This window comes from Chrysemys picta, chromosome 1 (assembly GCF_011386835.1).
Source record: "Chrysemys picta bellii isolate R12L10 chromosome 1, ASM1138683v2, whole genome shotgun sequence".
Classification (NCBI taxonomy): domain Eukaryota; kingdom Metazoa; phylum Chordata; order Testudines; family Emydidae; genus Chrysemys; species Chrysemys picta.
Window position 1 is genome coordinate 147,110,485 of NC_088791.1, and position 18,338 is coordinate 147,128,822.

An 18,338-nucleotide genomic window follows, 5' to 3' on the forward strand; every position below is an offset into this window, starting at 1 on the left:
AGGTCTCTTCCAACCCTAATCTTCTATGATTCTGTGATTCATGGGACAGATCATCAAAGGATACTGGGAAGACTCATAAGAAGAGGAATAATTCTCCTCACAAGGAGCCTACTTCAAAAAAAGCCTCCATCTCAAGATAAGACAGAGTTGGAGACCTCAGATCCTGGTCTAGGTACTGCGAAGGCTCCAGGCTTTGCTGGTACCATTTCTGCATTAGGGCTCTGAGCTCTTTTAAGGGTTGTGATACCAAACATGCTGCGGTACAGAAAACAGCTTTGGTACTGCAAAAGCATGATCATGCTGTGAAAGCGTCTAAATGCTCTACCTCTAAGGAGGTAGTACCTACAGCCCATTCTCAATGTCTGGTAATTAAACAACTCACTCAGATTCCCTCGATACTGGGAAGGAAACTGGCATCTGGGTGTCCCCCAAGCAGTCATCTTCTTTGGTACTGGTGACCTGCTTCAGACAGGATCCACCTAAACAGACTGCACTCATTACCAACTGTGGAACCTTGCTCTGTTTCAGCTCAAATCCATCTGGTACCACAAGAATTTAGATACTCAAAAAACTTATTTGTCTCAGACAAATTGGAGTCTCCTCTTTTAAGGGGTTCTAGGCTTCTGTCAGTACTGAGATTGGCACGGTGACTGAGACTGGACCTTTCCCCAGTACCACTTGATTTTTTAGCAACCTCTGAGTTTGGCAGGGCTCCTCCTTTAGATGATGAGGAGTTCTCTTCAGATTCCCAAATCACAGCGCAGGGTTCCCCTACTTGCCAACAGAAGGACAGCCTCATAGGACAGCCTCATTGGCACCTTCATGGAAAGAGAGGAGCTACAAGTGAGGCAATCTTGTGCCCCTTCTCATTGGCATGAGCCACATTGGATACCACCTCCTATGCCCTATGGACCTCCTCGGTGGCCATATTGGGATCCTTGGATGCCTATTGACAGCAGTTTTCCTCAAGCCCATAGTCTTTCTCAGGGGAACTACCGAGGGAGATAGTCTCCTATTCCATCTACTCGTCCTCCAACATCTCAATGACAGGCATCTTTTGAAGAACAAAGACTAGAACAGGAGGCTACTCCATAAACTAATATCTCCTCATCTTCTCCAGATGAGGAGGTTATGTCACCCTCCACCTTCTCTAGCAGCTGATTTTAAACCATTTCAAGTAATTAAACATATTACAGACTTCTTACAGATCCCCTTAGAAGAGGCCCAAGAGTCACAGCATAATCTTCTAAATATCCTGCAATAGACACCCTCTGCTCAAGTGGCCTTATCAATAAATGAGGCCTTCTCAGATCCCTCCAAGACCATCTGGTAGACCCTAGCAATGATTCCACCAACATGCAAATGTGCTGATAAAAAGTATTATGTCCCAGTCACAAATTCTGAATTTTTGTTTTCACATCCTTCACCTACATTTCTAGTTGTGGAAGCTGTAAATGAATGTGATTGACAGCACCACACTAAATCAACATCATATGATAAGGACCACAAATACTTTGACCTTTTTGGCTGTAAGAGCTACTCATCTGCAACCCTTCGGTTTAGGATTGCAAATTACCAAGCTCTTAGGACAAAATATAACCACACCAATTATTCTAAGTTCACCACCTTTATTGAGCACTGTGACGGTGCGGGACTCACCCCTGCGGCACCTCCTGCTGGTCTCTCAGGGAATTAGCTCAGCCAGCCTCCAGAGCACCCTCTGCAGGCTGGTGTCCTGCTGCCACTGGCCCCCATGTCCCTCTCAGGACTTGGTGCCCCTTGTCTTTGGGTGCTGCCCCCTGGCAATACCCTCCACAGTCTCAGGGTCTCCCCACTCAGGGGAACCCCCAACCCTCTATCCCCACCTTGCCTCAGTCATGGGCTACTGCCAGTCACCATCTAGGCCCCACTCAGTGGGGCAGACTGCAGTGTAAAAGCCACTCATCATAGGCAAGGGGGTTCGGACCTGCTGCCTTCCAGTACCTCTATTGGCCTTGGACCAGGTCCTGCAGCCTGGGGAGTTGCCAGCCTGGAGCTCCCCTGCTCCTCTGGCCCTCCCCAGCCCGGCTTCACTCCCAATACCCTTTCTACAAGCAGCCAGGCCCTGCTCTCTCCCAGCCCAGAGAGAGACTCTTCCTGGGCCGCTGGCTCACAACCTTTTTATACAGGCCAGCTGTGGCCTGATTGGGGCATGGCCCAGCTGCAGCCGCTTCCCCAATCAGCCCAGTCTTTCCCCTGCCACAGCCCTCTCCCAGGACTGTTTTAAGCCCTTCAGGGCAGGAGCGGGGTAACCACCCCGCTACAAGCACCTTCCAGCAGAACATTACAAGCAATTCCAGGCTATTATTACTGAAGATCAGCTACTAGCTAGAACCTCATTGCAGGCCTCCTTAAACCTACCTGACATTGCAGCTTGTTCTGTTTCCACAGCAGTCACCATCCATTGGGCATCCTGGCTTCAGCTTTCTAGGTTCCCCAGACAGTTCCAAAGTACTTCCCTTTTGATAGATCAAAACTCTTAGCTGAATCCACTGATGAGTCACTGCACACCCAGCAGGATTCCAAGGCCACCTTAAGATTCCATGGGTTTATACACCTGCAAGTAAACAAAAGTTTAATAGATTCCATATGGTGCAGAGATCCCATCCCATGCAGGGCCGGATTAACTCTCCTGTGGGCCCGGGGCTATTAGGTTTTGTGGGGCCCCTGTATACAAGTCTTTTTCCTAATTTTAAACAAAATTATCTCAATTATGGCATCGAGGTTATTAACACCATACTAAACTTTCCTTTTAATTAACATAAAGCCATTCTGTGGTTACAATTCAGTCTTAAAATATGTAGAATATAGTTAAGTTAATTCAAAATAGCCTACGTCTTACGTTAGAATAGCTGTTATATTAGTTTCTTTCTGGAAGGGAGTTTGTGTGCAGCTGGGGGCTCCAGACTGGGGCAGAGTGTTGGGGTGCAGGAGAGGGTGAGGAGTGTGGGCTCTGGGAAGGAGTTTGGTTCAGGAGGGGATTCTGACCTGAGGCAGGGGGTTGGGGTGCAGGAGGGGGTGAGAGGTGTAGGCTCCGGCCAGGAGGCACTTACCATAGGTGGCTCCTGGCCAGCAGCGCAGCAGGGCTCAGGCAGGCTGCCTGCATACTGTGGCCCCACACCGCTCCCGGAAGCAGCTGGCTGCTGGCACGTCTCTGTGACCCCTTGAGGGGATGGGGGAGGCAGCTTCACATGCTGCCCCCGCCTGCAGCACCCATTGACTGGGAACAAGCAAATGGGAGCTGTGGGGGTGGGGAGCACTGGGGGCGGGGGCAGCGCACGGAACCACCTCCCCCCACAAGGGATCGCAGAGACGTGGCAGCAGCCAGCCGCTTCCGGGAGTGGCGTGAGGCCACGGTATGCAGGCAGCCTGCCTGAGCTCTGCTGCGCCAGGTCCCCACTTAGCCCAGGGCCCTGGCCTGCAGCCCCTAAAGCCCCTATGTTAATCCGTCCCTGATCCCATCCAGTTTTATGGATTTCAAAGATCTACTGAGCCGTTCAGAAAGAAATAAAGATTCCAAAGGAAGAGACCACCTACTTCAACTACATCTATCATTCAACTATCCTCATCACTGGGCAGCACAGTATGGGGAGAAGGTGACCAGCCCTCTGTGAAGAAAGAAGTGGTTCGGGACTATTTAGAAAAACTGGACGTGCACAAGTCCATGGGGCCAGATGCGCTGCATCCGAGGGTGCTAAAGGAGTTGGCGGATGAGATTGCAGAGCCATTAGCCATTATTTTTGAAAACTCATGGCGATCGGGGGAGGTCCCGGATGACTGGAAAAAGGCTAATGTAGTGCCCATCTTTAAAAAAGGGAAGAAGGAGGATCCGGGGAACTACAGGCCAGTCAGCCTCACCTCAGTCCTGGAAAAATCATGGAGCAGGTCCTCAAGGAATCAATTATGAATCACTTAGAGGAGAGGAAAGTGATCAGGAACAGTCAGCATGGATTCACCAAGGGGAAGTCGTGCCTGACTAACCTAATTGCCTTCTATGAGGAGATAACTGGCTCTGTGGATGAGGGGAAAGCAGTGGATGTGTTATTCCTTGACTTTAGCAAAGCTTTTGATACGGTCTCCCACAGTATTCTTGCCGCCAAGTTAAAGAAGTATGGGCTGGATGAATGGACTGTAAGGTGGATAGAAAGCTGGCTAGACCATCGGGCTCAACGGGTAGTGATCAATGGCTCCATGTCTAGTTGGCAGCCGGTTTCAAGCGGAGTGCCCCAAAGGTCGGTCCTGGGGCCGGTTTTGTTTAATATCTTTATTAATGATCTGGAGGATGGTGTGGACTGCACTCTCAGCAAGTTTTCAGATGACACTAAACTAGGAGGCGTGGTAGATACACTAGAGGGTAGGGATCGGATACAGAGGCACCTAGACAAATTAGTGGATTGGGCCAAAAAAAACCTGATGAGGTTCAACAAGGACAAGTGCAGAGTCCTGCACTTAGGACGGAAGAATCCCATGCACTGCTACAGACTAGGGACTGAATGGCTAGGTAGCAGTTCTGCAGAAAAGGACCTAGGGGTCACAGTGGACGAGAAGCTGGATACGAGTCAACAGTGTGCTCTTGTTGCCAAGAAGGCTAACGGCATTTTGGGCTGTATAAGTAGGGGCATTGCCAGCAGATCGAGGAACGTGATCGTTCCCCTTTATTCGACATTGGTGGGGCCTCATCTGGAGTACTGTGTCCAGTTTTGGGCCCCACGCTACAAGAAGAATGTGGAAAAATTGGAAAGAGTCCAGCGGAGGGCAACAAAAATGATTTAGGGGTCTGCAGCACATGACTTATGAGGAGAGGCTGAGGGAACTGGGATTGTTTAGTCTCCAGAAGAGAAGAGTGAGGGGGGATTTGATAGCTGCTTTCAACTACCTGAGGGGGGGTTCCAAAGAGGATGGAGCTCAGCTGTTCTCAGTGGTGGCAGATGACAGAACAAGGAGCAATGGTCTCAAGTTGCAGTGGGGGAGGTCTAGGTTGGATATTAGGAAACACTATTTCACTAGGAGGGTGGTGAAGCACTGGAATGCATTACCTAGGGAGATGGTGGAGTCTCCTTCCTTGGAGGTTTTTAAGGCCCGGCTTGACAAAGCCCTGGCTGGGATGATTTAGTTGGGAATTGGTTCTGCTTTGAGCAGCGGGTTGGACTAGATGACCTCCTAAGGTCCCTTCCAACCCTGATATTCTATGATTCTATGATCATCAAAATGGCAATTTTGATATATTGGTTGTGGGTCTGGAACAATACCACATCATGAATCTGTGACTGCACCAATATACCCAGCTCCTCACCTTTGGAGACTCTCTCTCCTATTTTCAATCTGCATGGGAACAAATTACATCAGGCAAATGGGTTTTGGGTGTTATAAGATTGGGTTACTACATCTATTTCACCTCCTTCCCTCCACCCCACTTCCCTTCCCTTCCCTTCCCTTCCCCATTCTGTTCAAGGACCCATTTGCTGAGACAGGAAATCATCTCCTTTCTATGCCATAGACCCTGTTCCAGCTCCAATCAGGGGGAAGGGATTGTATTCCAAATATTTTCTTGTCCCAAAAAAGAATAGGATGGAGACCAATTCTAAATCTACATAATCATAAAAATTCAAATTCAGGATGGTGAGTCTCGCAGCTATAATTCCATTGTTGAATTCACGGGATTGGTTCTCATCCCTCGAGCTTCAGAACACATACTTTCATGTTGCAATTTACCCATCTCAGAAGAGGTTTTTTAGTTCTTAGTTGGTCAGGATCATTTCCAGTATTGAATGCTTCCTTTCAGCCTTTCCTCAACCACAAAAATGTTCTCAAAGATGATGGCCGTAGTTGCCCACTGTATTCATTGACTGGGAATGATAGTTTTTCCATATCTCAATGACTAGCTGCTCAAGGATCAGAGGGGTAGCCGTGTTAGTCTGAATCTGTAAAAAGCAACAGAGGGTCCTGTGGCACCTTTGAGACTAACAGAAGTACTGGGAGCATAAGCTTTCGTGGGTAAGAACCTCACTTCTTCAGATGCAAGGGTTGATCTCCAGCATAAAGACAACAATGTACCTGTTCCACAGGCTACATTTTCAGCTCAATATCAAAAAGTTCACAACACTAGCAAACCTCATTTCAAGAATTCAAATGAGTGCACAGACATCAACAAGAAATTGCGTTCAGTTGCTGAGTCACATGGTAGCTTGTACCTTTGTGACAAAACCTACCAGATTATGCCTTCACTGTTCCCAGGGATGGCTCAGGTCAGTTTATACTCCAAACACAGTCTGAACAAGCTGGTATGTATCCCTTGCCAGGTACACGACTCACTCAATTGGTGGAAGGACCCTCAGAACATCTCTGCAGGTGTCCTATTCATTCTACCTCGCTCGATCATCACCATATCATTGGGTTGGAGGAGCACTAAGGGATGCACACCATTTGAAGCAAATGGTCCATGCAAGAAGCTCTTTTACACATCAGTCTTCTGGAACTCCGAGCAGTAAAGAATGCCTGCATTCACTTCCTCCCATTAATCAGGGGGAAATCCATCAAGGCCATGTCCTGCATCTTCTACATCAACCATCAGGGCTGAGGGGAGGGATCCACTTCTCTTTGTGCCAAAGCAATAAAGCTATGGAACTTTATAAGGATATAGCAAATCATATCTTTATTTCAGCCACCTATCTTCCAGGGATATGACACACTCCAGCCAATGATCTCAGCAGGCACTTCTCCCAAGATTATGAATGGAAGTTAGACTTACAGATTCTCAGTCATATGTTTCTGACTTGGGGATTTCCAGAGGTGGATCTCTTTTCCACCATCGCCAACAGGAAGTGCAAACTATTCTGTTCAAGGTTCATATCTCCAGGAGGCGCGGCCACGGTGGTAGGAGGAGACAATCTGGTCCTCAGTCGGGCCAGAATCAGGGCCCCCCAAAACCATCAGTGGGGCCCAAGCAAAACTTTTGAAGGTGCGCCCAAGGGCGGAGCACCACTCTCATTGCAGGATCCTTCCCCGCCTTTCTTCAACCGCCTCTCCTATTTCCTCCCTGCGTGGTCCCGCATAACGTCAGACCGCTGGGTCCTACGCACGGTGGAAAGTGGATACCATCTTCAGTTTGTTTCACACACCCCTTCCCACCCTCCTTCCCCGTCCCTCTTCAGGGACCCCTCTCACGAGCAACTCCTCCTACAGGAGGTACAGGCGTGCCTGGCTGTTGGAGCGATAGAAGAGGTCTCAAGGGATCTGAGGGACAGGGGATTTTACTCCCATTACTTCCTAATCCCCAAAGCAAAGGGGGGACTACGACCCATTCTGGACCTTTGCGGACTCAACAAATTCATTGTAAAGTTGAAGTTCCGCATGGTTTCCCTGAGAACCATTATCCCTTTCCTGGATCCTGGAGACTGGTACGCCGCCCTTGACATGAAGGACGCATACTTCCACATAGCGATTTACCCGCCGCATAGGCGCTTCCTTCACTTTGCGGTCAACCAACAGCATTTCCAATTTACCGTCTTTCCCTTCGGCCTGTCCACAGCGCCAAGGGTCTTTACACAGTGCATGGCTGTCGTAGCTGCCTTGCTCCGTCGACATCGGATCCAAGTGTTTCCATATCTTGACGACTGGCTCATTCGAGGTCGCTCTGAGCTCCAGGTGCAATCTCATGTTTGGTTCGTCATGAGCTTATTCAGACAGCTGGGCCTGCTGCTCAATACCGAAAAGTCCACTTTGCAGCTAACACAAAGAATAGACTTCATTGGAGCGATCCTGGACTCGAATCTCGCCAGGGCGTGCCTACCGCAGGCCCACTTCCAGTCCATGGTGACCATTATCCACGGCCTCTAAAGCTTCCCGACCTTGACAGCACGCACATGCCTCAGTCTACTGGGCCACATGGCGTCGTGCACCTTCGTGACCAGACATGCCTGACTACACCTCCATCCGCTTCAGGCCTGGCTCTCGTCAGTGTACCATCCAGGCCGAGACAATTTGGATACAGTACTCATGGTGCCGACGGAGTCTTATCCTCTCTGGGTTGGTGGCTGAACCCCAGCTTCGTATGAGGGGGGATGCCATTCCATGCCCCGCAGCCCTCTCTAGTCCTGACCACAGACGCATCATCTCTGGGCTGGGGCGCTCACCTCGCAGACCTTCGCACACAAGGCCTTTGGTCCGCACAATAGATAACCCTGCACATCAACGTACGGGAACTGAGAGCGGTACGCCTGGCATGTCAGGTATTCCGCGAACACCTTCAGGGCCGTTGTGTCGCAATCTCCCCCCTCTGTCAGGAAGCCATTCACCTGTGGGAATTCTGCATTGCCCACTCGATCGACCTGGTCCAGAACACCTTGGCCGATCGCCTCAGCAGGTCCTTCCTGGCCCACAAGTGGTCGATTCGTCCGGACGTTATCCATTCTGTTTTCCAGAAGTGGGGGTTTCCCCATGTAGATATTTTCGCCTCTCGCAAGAACCGGAAGTGCCAGGTGTTCTGTTCTCTCCAGGGATGCTCCCCGGGCTCCCTATCGGATGCCTTCCTGATGCCGTGGAAAGACCATCTGTTCTACGCCTTTCCTCCATTCCCATTAGTTCACAAGGTCCTTCTCAAATTGCGAAGAAACAAGGCCCGCTTAATCTTAATTGCCCCGGCATGGCCCAGGCAACATTGGTACACCACACTCCTCAATTTGTTGGTGACCAAACCAATTCTTCTACCGCTGTGGCCGGACCTGATCACTCAGGAGCACGGCAGACTATGTCATCCGGATCTGCAGTCCCTCCATCTCACAGCATCGATGCTGCATGGCTAACTCAATCTGAGCGGCGTTGCTCCCGCTCAGTGCAGCAAGTACTCTTGAGTAGCAGAAAGCCCTCTACTAGGTCCACATACCTGGCCAAATGGAAGCACTTCTCCTGCTGGTGTGCCCGGAACAATACTGCTCCTCTGGAGGTGCCAGTACCTACCATCCTGGATTATCTCTTGTCCCTGAAACAGCAAGGCCTGGCTGTCTCATCCATCAGAGTACACCTAGCAGCGATTTCAGCCTTCCACCGGGGCGAAAACGGGCGCTCGGTTTTCTCCAATCCCATGGTCAGCAGGTTCCTTGAGGGATTGGAACGTCTGTACCCACAAATTAGACATCCGGCCCCTATGTGGGACCTCAATCTGGTCCTATCCAGACTCATGTGTGCCCTGTTTGAGCCGATGGCCACCTGCTTGCTTCTGTACCTTTCCTGTACTCCTTCCCTCCGTTGGAGTAGCCGGCAAGAAGGAACTGAGGGAGCGCTGGGTCGGCAGGGGTATATATCCGGCACCATAAGGTCGACACTCCAGGGGGCGCCTCATACAACCCACCGAGTGTTGCTAGGGTAAAAATCTTCCGACAATTGTGCACGCGGCATGCGCACACCTAATTGGAATGGATATGAGCAACACATCTCGAAGAACAACAGTTACAAAGGTGAGTATGGTCCATATGCTATTGTCAGCAACCTTATCATACCATCCCCTTCATAAACTTATCAAGCTCAGTCATGAAACAAGTTACATTTTTTGCCCCCACTGCTCCCCTTGGAAGACTGTTTCAGAAATTCACTTTTCTAGTGGTTAGAAACCTTCATCTAATTTCAAGCCTAAACTTGTTGATAGAGAGTATATCGATTTGTTCTTGTGCCAACATTGGCCCTTAACTTAAATAATTATTCTCCCTCCCTGGTGTTTGTCCCTCTGATGTATTTATAGAGAGCAATCATATCTCCCCTCAGCCTTCATTTTGTTAGGCTAAACAAGCCAAGCTCCTTAAGTCTCCTCTCCTGAGACATTCCTCTGATCATCCTAGTATCCTTCTCTGTACTTGTTCCAGTTTGAACTCATCTTTCTTAAACATGAGAGACCAGAATTGAACACAACATTCCAGATGTTGTTAGTCCCTAAGTGCATGACCTTGCACTTTGCACTATTAAATTTCATTCCATTTCTATTACTCCAGCTTTCAAGGTTGTCCAAATTTCCTTGTATGATATTCCCAGTCCTCCTCCATATTGGTAATACCTCCCAATTTTGTGTCATCCATACATTTTATTAGCAATCTCCCAATTTTTGTGCCAAGGTCATTAATGAAAATATTAAATAAGATTGGTCTGAAAATTGATCCTTGAGGAACTCCACTAATAACCTCCCTCCAGCCTGACAATTCATCTTTCAGCATGACCCCTTGTATCTCTCATTTAACCAGTTCCTTACCCACCTTTTGATTCTCGTATTAATCCCCATCTTCTCAAGTTTAACTAATAATTTTCCATGTGGAACTGTGTCATACTGAAATCCAGGTGGATTAGATCTACTGCATTTCCTTTGTCTAAAAAATCATTTGTCTTCTCAAAGAAAGAGATCAAGTTCGTCTGACACGATCTACCTTTTGTAAAACCATGTTGTATTTTATCCCAAGTACCCTTTACCTCTTTGTCTTTAATTATTCTGTCTTTGAAAATTTGTTCTAAGACCTAACATTCAATTGGTCAAACTAACAGGCCTGTAGTTTCCCAGATGGCTTTTCCCCCCCTTTCTTAAAAATAGGTACTATATTTGCAATTCTCCAGTGACAAGGTACAACCCCCGATTTTATGGAGTCATTAAAAATCCTTGCTAATGGGCTTGCAATTTCATGTGCCAGGTCCTTTAATATTCTTGAATTGAGATAATTCACACACACCCCTTTGGTCCCATTAAGCTGTTTGAGTTTGGCTTCCACCTCGGATGAGGTAATTTGTACTTCCATATCCTTGTTTCCATTAGCCATACTGCCACTGCTCCCAAGCTCCTCATTATCCTTACTAAAAACTGAGGCAAAGTATTTGTTTAGATGTTGGGCCATATCTAGGTTATCTTTAACCTCCACCCCATCCTCAGTGCTTCATGGTCCTGCTTCTTCTTTCCTTGTTTTCTTTTTCTTTATATAGGCCTTTTACTATTGGTTTTAATTTCCTTTGGAAGGTCCAGTTCTGCTTTTCTTTTGGCAGTTCTCACTTTATCCCTACACTTTTTGACTTCCAAGAGGTAGCTTTCCTTGCTGATCCTTCCCTTCTTCCATTCCTTGTAGGCTTTTTGCCTTCCCTTAATAACCGGTTTGAGATGTTGTTCATTCCAGTTTGGCCTCCAACACTTCCATACTCATTTTCCCCATTGCTTGGGACGCTGTCTCCAGATGTTTTCTGCAACTGTGCTCTCATATCCCAGCTCACTACTGACAATGTCCTTTGTAGTAAAACCCTGGGTCATGCTAATTATATAACATACACAATTCTGTATTGAAATGATGTGTACTGGGTCACGAAGAGACACATGCAGCTCTTCCCTTTGCTTGCATAATATCAGAATGTGCAAAACATAGATTTCATTATATCATCACAGCTCCGTTGCGCACACCTCAAAGTAATCCACACATGTCCTCATATCAACAAACACACCTTAACCAAGCAGGCTCAACTATTGCTCTACCATGTAGTGTAGGTTCACCTAACACACTGACTGCATTGGGAGCATATGCAAATAATTCCCATTGGCTACTGCCAGCACGAGGGAAACAGAGGGAAGATGGGGCAAGCAACCTTTTTTATCTCCCTTTTTGCCTTTTAATAGTGTTAGATCCTGTGGGTAAGAAGGAATGGATTGTGAAAGGAAGTAAAGAGCTTGTACATTTCAGCAACTATGGGGTTGGCAGAGAGAAGGTATGTGTGTTAATGGGGCATATTGGGGCACTGCTGAAAGAAGGCATAGTTAAGATTGCATGGGCAATCTTAACTGTGCATTTCCTTGTTTTCAGAAGTTTGAGTTTTGATCAACGTTTTGCAAAGGAGAGACATCCACTAAGCAGCCTTAACTCTGTGTTTACGTAGTGTTTTGCCACTGATTATACATTAAGATACAATCTTTACTTACATGGTCACATACTATTTTTCCACAGGATCCCTGACTTATTCAGTGCACAAGATGGAGGGTGTCACTAAAAGAGCAGCTATGCAATATTATGTGTTATCCTCAATCTGTGACTCCATGCCTTATTTACTGCACACTATTCAAAACCCTGCTCTGAATACAAAATCATTAATTTTCTCATGGGGTTTTCTAGGGTTACCATACGTCCGGATTTTCCCGGACATGTCCGGCTTTTTGAGCCTCAAATCCCCGTCCGGTGGGAAATCCCAAAAAGCCGAACATGTCCGGGAAAATCGGGACATGCGGGGCAGGGGGTGCTGGGCCGGGGGCCGGGTCGGGCCCGGCGGTGCTGGGCCGGGGGCTGGGGGCCGGGCCGGCGGCGGGGCCGGGGGCCGGGCCGGGGGCCGGTGCTGAGCCGGGGGCCGGGCCGGGGCCGGGCCGGCGGTGCTGAGCCGGGGGCCAGGCCAGGGGTGCTGGGCCAGGGGCTAGGGGTGCTCGGCCAGGGGCTGGCCCGGGGCCGACACCCCAGGGCCCGAGCCGAGCCAGGCTGGAGACGCCGGGGGGGCCAGACTGGGCCGCGCCTCCTCCCCCCACCGCCCCCCCGCTTACCTGCTGCCTGCTTCAGGCTTCCCGCGAATCAAATGTTCGCGGGAAGCAGGGGAGGGGGCGGAGTTGGGGTGGGGACTGTGGGGAAGGGGTGGAGTTGGGGTGGGAGGGGTGGGGGGCTGGGGGCGGGGCCAGGGCCCTGTGGAGTGTCCTCTTTTTGGACACTCAAAATATGGTAACCCTAGGTTTTCTATGGTGCTATAGTATTTGAGTGTTTCACAAACTAATTAATTTATTTTCACAATACCATGTGAGATGAGGGGGTGGTATTATCTCCACTTTATAGATGTGGAGTTGAAGCACAGAGGGATTAAGGTCAAATATGTTCACTGAGTAAAGAACAGCACCTATTTGCACTGCCCCAGGAGCAGACCAGGGATTAAATAGTTATTCAGAGTCACAAATCAGTACCTGTTTACTCCTTGTTCCAAGGGTGAGTAAGTTGCTCCAGTCCTATATCTGATGCAGGTTTCTATTGGTTGAACTGTGGTAACCGGTGTACTGGAAGTAGGGAGCGAAACCTCCACACCAATATATGCAGGGGGGCCAGTAGCAACTTCACAGCAGCTGTTCTCCACCCTGCATGCAAACTGAAAATTAGTCACACAGAGGACTAATACCATACACATCCTTACTCCCCTGCATGGGTAGAGAAGGCAGCTTGTGACTGAGCCCATAGCATATAGGATTTTCTTTCATCGTGTGTGCTTGTAATTGAGTTTTAATACTGCTTCTTGAGTAAGATTGTATAAATTAGCTGAACCATGTACTACTGATTTATGTTTACACTGCATTTTTTTAATAAGTTTAGAGACGCACGGCTGCATTTTATATAGGTTAATATGTGATATGTTTCTGTGGAACCTTAACTCTGAATCTCCTAAATTTTGCATATAATCCTTCTTTTATTATTAAAATACTTGTATTTTATTAAAAATAAATGAAGATATGGGAAGGAGATATGTCAAGAGCAGAAGTTCATTGCTGTGCAGACTAAGGGTATATCTACACTATGAAATTAGGTCGATTTAATAGAATTTTAATTTTTTAGAAATCGATTTGATACAGTCGATTGTGTGTGTCCCCACTAAGCGCATTTAGTCGGCGGAGTGTGTCCACAGTACCGAGGCTAGCATCGACTTTAGGAGCGTTGCACTGTGGGTAGCTATCCCACAGTTCCCGCAGTCTCCACCACCCATTGGAATTCTGGGTTGAGCTCCCAATGCCTGATGGGACAAAAATATTGTCGCGGGTGGTTCTGGGTACATGTCGTCAGGCCTCCCTCCCTCCCTCTGTGAAAGCAACGGCAAACAATCATTTCTCACCTTTTTTCCTGGGTTATCCATGCAGACAACATACCATGGCAAGCATGGAGCCCGCTCAGCTCACTGTCACCGTATGTCTCCTGGGTGCTGCTGGCAGATGCAGTACTGCATTGCTACACAGCAGCATCTCCTTACCTTGCCTTGCCGTGCCTTGTTGGAGGCAGTTGGTACAGTACGACTGTTAACCATCGTCATCGTCTCGTGGGTGCTCCTGGCCAACCTCGGTGAGGTCAGTCGGGGGCGCCTGGGCAGACATAAGTGCTCCTGGCCAACCTCGGTGAGGTTGGTCGGGGGCGCCTGGACATAAATGGGAGCGATTCCAGGTCATTCTCTTCTTTAAGTTTCGTCTAATGGAGATTCAATCCTGGCTGGAATATCATGAGAGCTGGAGGCTTTTGCCTCAGGCTGCTCTCCCCGCCTGCAGCACTGCGTGATCGCACCTACCCCAGCCTACCCCTTGCTCCCATGGTTCATGAAGCCTGGACAGTAGTAAGGAGCAGTTCAACTATAGGCTGAGCAAGTGCAGAATGGTAGTAGAATGTGCCTTTGGACATTTAAAAGCAAACATTCTGTTTGCTGACTAGGCTGTTTGTGATTAGAAGAGCATAGCAAGGCGCGCTGCGCATCACAGAGGCTTTGAAAACCAGTTTCATCACTGGCCAGGCTTTGGTGTGACAGTTGTGTGTGCTTCTCCTTGATGAAAACCCGCTCCCTTTGTTGATTTTAATTCCCTGTTAGCTAACCCTGGAAGCCATGTCGTCAGTTGCCCCTCCCTCCATGAGAGCAACGGCAGACAATCGTTTCGTGCCTTTTTAACGCGCAGATGCCATACCACGGCAAGCATGGAGCCCGCTCAGATCACTGTGGCAGTTATGAGCACTGTAAACACCATGCGCATTATTCTGCAGTATATGCAGCACCGGAAACTTCAACAGCAGGCCAGGAGGCGACGGCAGCGCGGTGATGAGAGTGATGAGGACATGGACACAGAATTCTCTCAAAGCACGGGCCCTGGCAATTTGGACATCATGGTGGTAATGGGGCAGGTTCATGCCGTGGAACTTCGATTCTGGGCCTGGGAAACAAGCACAGACTGGTGGGACCGCATAGTGTTGCAGGTCTGGGATGATTCCCAGTGGCTGCAAAACTTTCACATGCGTAAGGGCACTTTTATGGAACTTTGTGACTTGCTTTCCCCTGCCCTGAAGCGCAAGAATACCAAGATGAGAACAGCCCTCACAGTTCACAAGCGAGTGGCGATAGCCCTCTGGAAGCTTGCAATGCCAGAGAGCTACCAGTCAGTCGGGAATCAATTTGGAGTGGGCAAATCTACTGTGGGGGCTGCTGTGATCCAAGTAGCCAACGCGATCACTGAGCTGCTGCTATCAAGGGTAGTGACTCTGGGAAATGTGCAGGTCATAGTGGATGGCTTTGCTGCAATGGGATTCCCTAACTGTGGTGGGGCGATAGACAGAACGCATATCCCTGTCTTGGGACCGGAGCACCAAGGCAGCCAGTACATAAACCGCAAGGGGTACTTTTCAATGGTGCTGCAAGCACTGGTGGATCACAAGGGACGTTTCACCAACATCACCGTGGGATGACCGGGAAAGGTTCATGACGCTCGCATCTTTAGGAACTCTGGTCTGTGTGAACGGCTGCAGCAAGGGACTTACTTTCCAGACTGTTGGGGATGTTGAAATGCCTATAGTTATCCTTGGGGACCCAGCCTACCCCTTAATGCCATGGCTCATGAAGCCATACACAGACACCTTGGACAGTAATCAGGAGCTGTTCAACTATAAACTGAGCAAGTGCAGAATGTGCATTTGGACGTTTAAAAGCACGCTGGCGCAGTTTACTGACTCGGTTAGACCTCAGCAAAACCAGTATTCCCATAGTTATTACTGCTTGCTGTGTGCTCCACAATATCTGTGAGAGTAAGGGGGAGACATTTATGGCGGGGTGGGAGGTTGAGGCAAATCGCCTGGCCACTGATTACGCATAGCCAGACACCAGGGCGGTTAGAAGAGCACAGCAGGGCGCACTGCGCATCAGAGAAGCTTTGAAAACCATTTTCATGACTGGCCAGGTTACAGTGTGAAAGTTCTGTTTGTTTCTCCTTGATGAAAACCCACCCCCTTGGTTCACTCTACTTCCCTGTAAGCCAACCGCCCTCCTCTCCCCACTTTGATCACCGCTTGCAGAGGCAATAAAGTAATTGTTGTTTCAAATTCATGCATTCTTTATTAATTCATCGCACAAATGTGGGGATGACTGCAAAGGTAGCCCGGGAGGGGTGGGGAAGGAGAGAAGCACCGGGCTACCTTTGCAGTTATCCCCACATTTGGGAAGCTGGTGGAGGAGGGGAGGAGGGAAGGAGAAGGCCACACTGCACTTCAGAAATTATTGAATGCCAGCTTTCTGTTGCTTGGGCAGTCCTCTGGGGTGGAGTGGTTGGGTGCCTGGAGGCCCCCCCACTGTTCTTGGGCATCTGGGTGAGGAGGATATGGAACTTGGGGAGGAGGGCAATTGGTTACACAGGGGCTGCAGCGGCGGTCTGTGCTCCTGCTGCCTTTCCTGCACCTCAACAATACGCCGGAGAATATCAGTTTGATCCTCCAATAGCCTGAGCATCACTTCCTGCCTCCTCTCATCATGCTGACGCCACCTATCATCTTGATCCCGCCACCTGTCCTCATGTTCATTTTGTGCTTTCCTGCACTCTGACAGTGTCTGCCTCCACGCATTCAGCTGGTCTCTTTCAGTGTGGGAGGACTGCATGAGCCCAGAGAACATTTCATCGCAAGTGCATTTTTTTCACCTTCTAATCTTCGCTAGCCTCTGGGATGGAGATGATATGAGGAGCGTTGAAACATTTGCAGCTGCGGGAGGAAAAAAAGGGAGAGTAGTATTTAAAAAGACACATTTTAGAGAACAATGGGCAGACTCTTTCACGGTGAACCAAGCTGTTAACATTACATAGCATGTGTGCTTTCTTTACAAGGTCGCATTTTGCCTCCTATATTGAGGGCCTGCCGGTTTGATGTGAGAGATCACACATGCAGGGCCGGTGGGCAACAGAATTCGGCTTGCAGGCAGACATGGTAAGCAACAGTCTTTTGGCTTCTTTAATCTTCATAACACGTGGGAATGGTTTCAAACAGCTACGCCCTCATTTCCCATACCAAGCACCCGTTGGGTTGGCCATTTAAAATGGGTTGGCCATTTAAAAGGAGGAGTTGTGGTTTTCGGGTTAACGTGCAGCACAAACCCAACTAAACCACCCCCTCACATACACCCAATTCTCTGGGATGATTGCTTCACCCCTCCCCCCACTGCGTGGCTAACAGCGGGGATGATTTCTGTTCAGCCACAGGCAAACAGCCCAGCAGGAACGGCCACCTCTGAATGTCCCCTTAATAAAATTCCCCTATTTCAACCAGGTGACCATGAATGATATCAGTCTTCTGAGGATAACACAGAGAGATAAAGAACGGATGTTGCTTGAATGCCAGAAAACACCAGGACCATATGCTGCCATGCTTTGTTATGCAATGATTCCAGACTACGTGCTACTGGCCCGGCATGGTAGAGTGTCCTATCATGGAGGACGGAATAAGGCTGCCCTCCCCAGAAAACTTTTGCAAAGGCTTTGGGAGTACAGGAGAGCTTCATTGAGATGTCCATGGAGGATTTCCGCTCCATCCCAATACACATTAACAGACTTTTCCAGTAGCTGTACTGGCCGCAAATGCATCCCAAGTCTTCAGGGCAAATTAATCATTAAACACACTTGCTTTTAAACCATGTATTATATTTACAAAGGTACACTCACCAGAGATCCCTTCTCTGCCTTCAAAGTCCAGGAGCCCGCCTTGGGTGGGTTGGGAGGATACTTGCTCCAGGGTGATAAACAGTTCCTGGCTGTTGGGGAAAACGGTTTCTCTGCTTGCTTGCTGTGCACTATCTTCAACCTCCTCCTCCTCATCATATTCCTCGTCCCCAAAATCCACATCCCTGTTGCGTGAGAGTCCATTGACGGAGTCCACACACAGGGGTGGGGTAGTTGTAGGGCCACCCCCTAGAATGGCATGCAGCTCATCATAGAAGTGGCATGTCTGGGGCTCTGACCCGGAGCAGCCGTTTACCTCTCTGGTTCTTTGGTAGGCTTGCCTGAGCTCCTTAAGTTTCACGCGGCACTGCTGCGGGTCCCTGTTATAGCCTCTGTCCTTCATGCCCTTGGAGATTTTTTCAGATATTTGGGCATTTCATCTTTTGGAACGGAGTTCTGATAGCATGGATTCCTCTCCCTATATAGCGATCAGATCCAGTACCTCCCGTTCTGTCCATGCTGGAGCTCTTTTGTGATTCTGGCTGGTCACCTGTGCTGATGAGCTCGCCACGCTGGCCAAACAAGAAATTAAATTCAAAAGTTCGCT

The 18,338-nt window shown here is 48.9% G+C and overlaps 1 protein-coding gene across 6 annotated transcripts in view; it reads left to right on the forward strand.

Annotated features, from left to right (window-relative positions):
- Positions 1-18,338, forward strand: part of SPAG17 (sperm associated antigen 17) — a 278,678-nt gene that overhangs the window by 107,309 nt on the left and 153,031 nt on the right. The window lies entirely within an intron of this gene.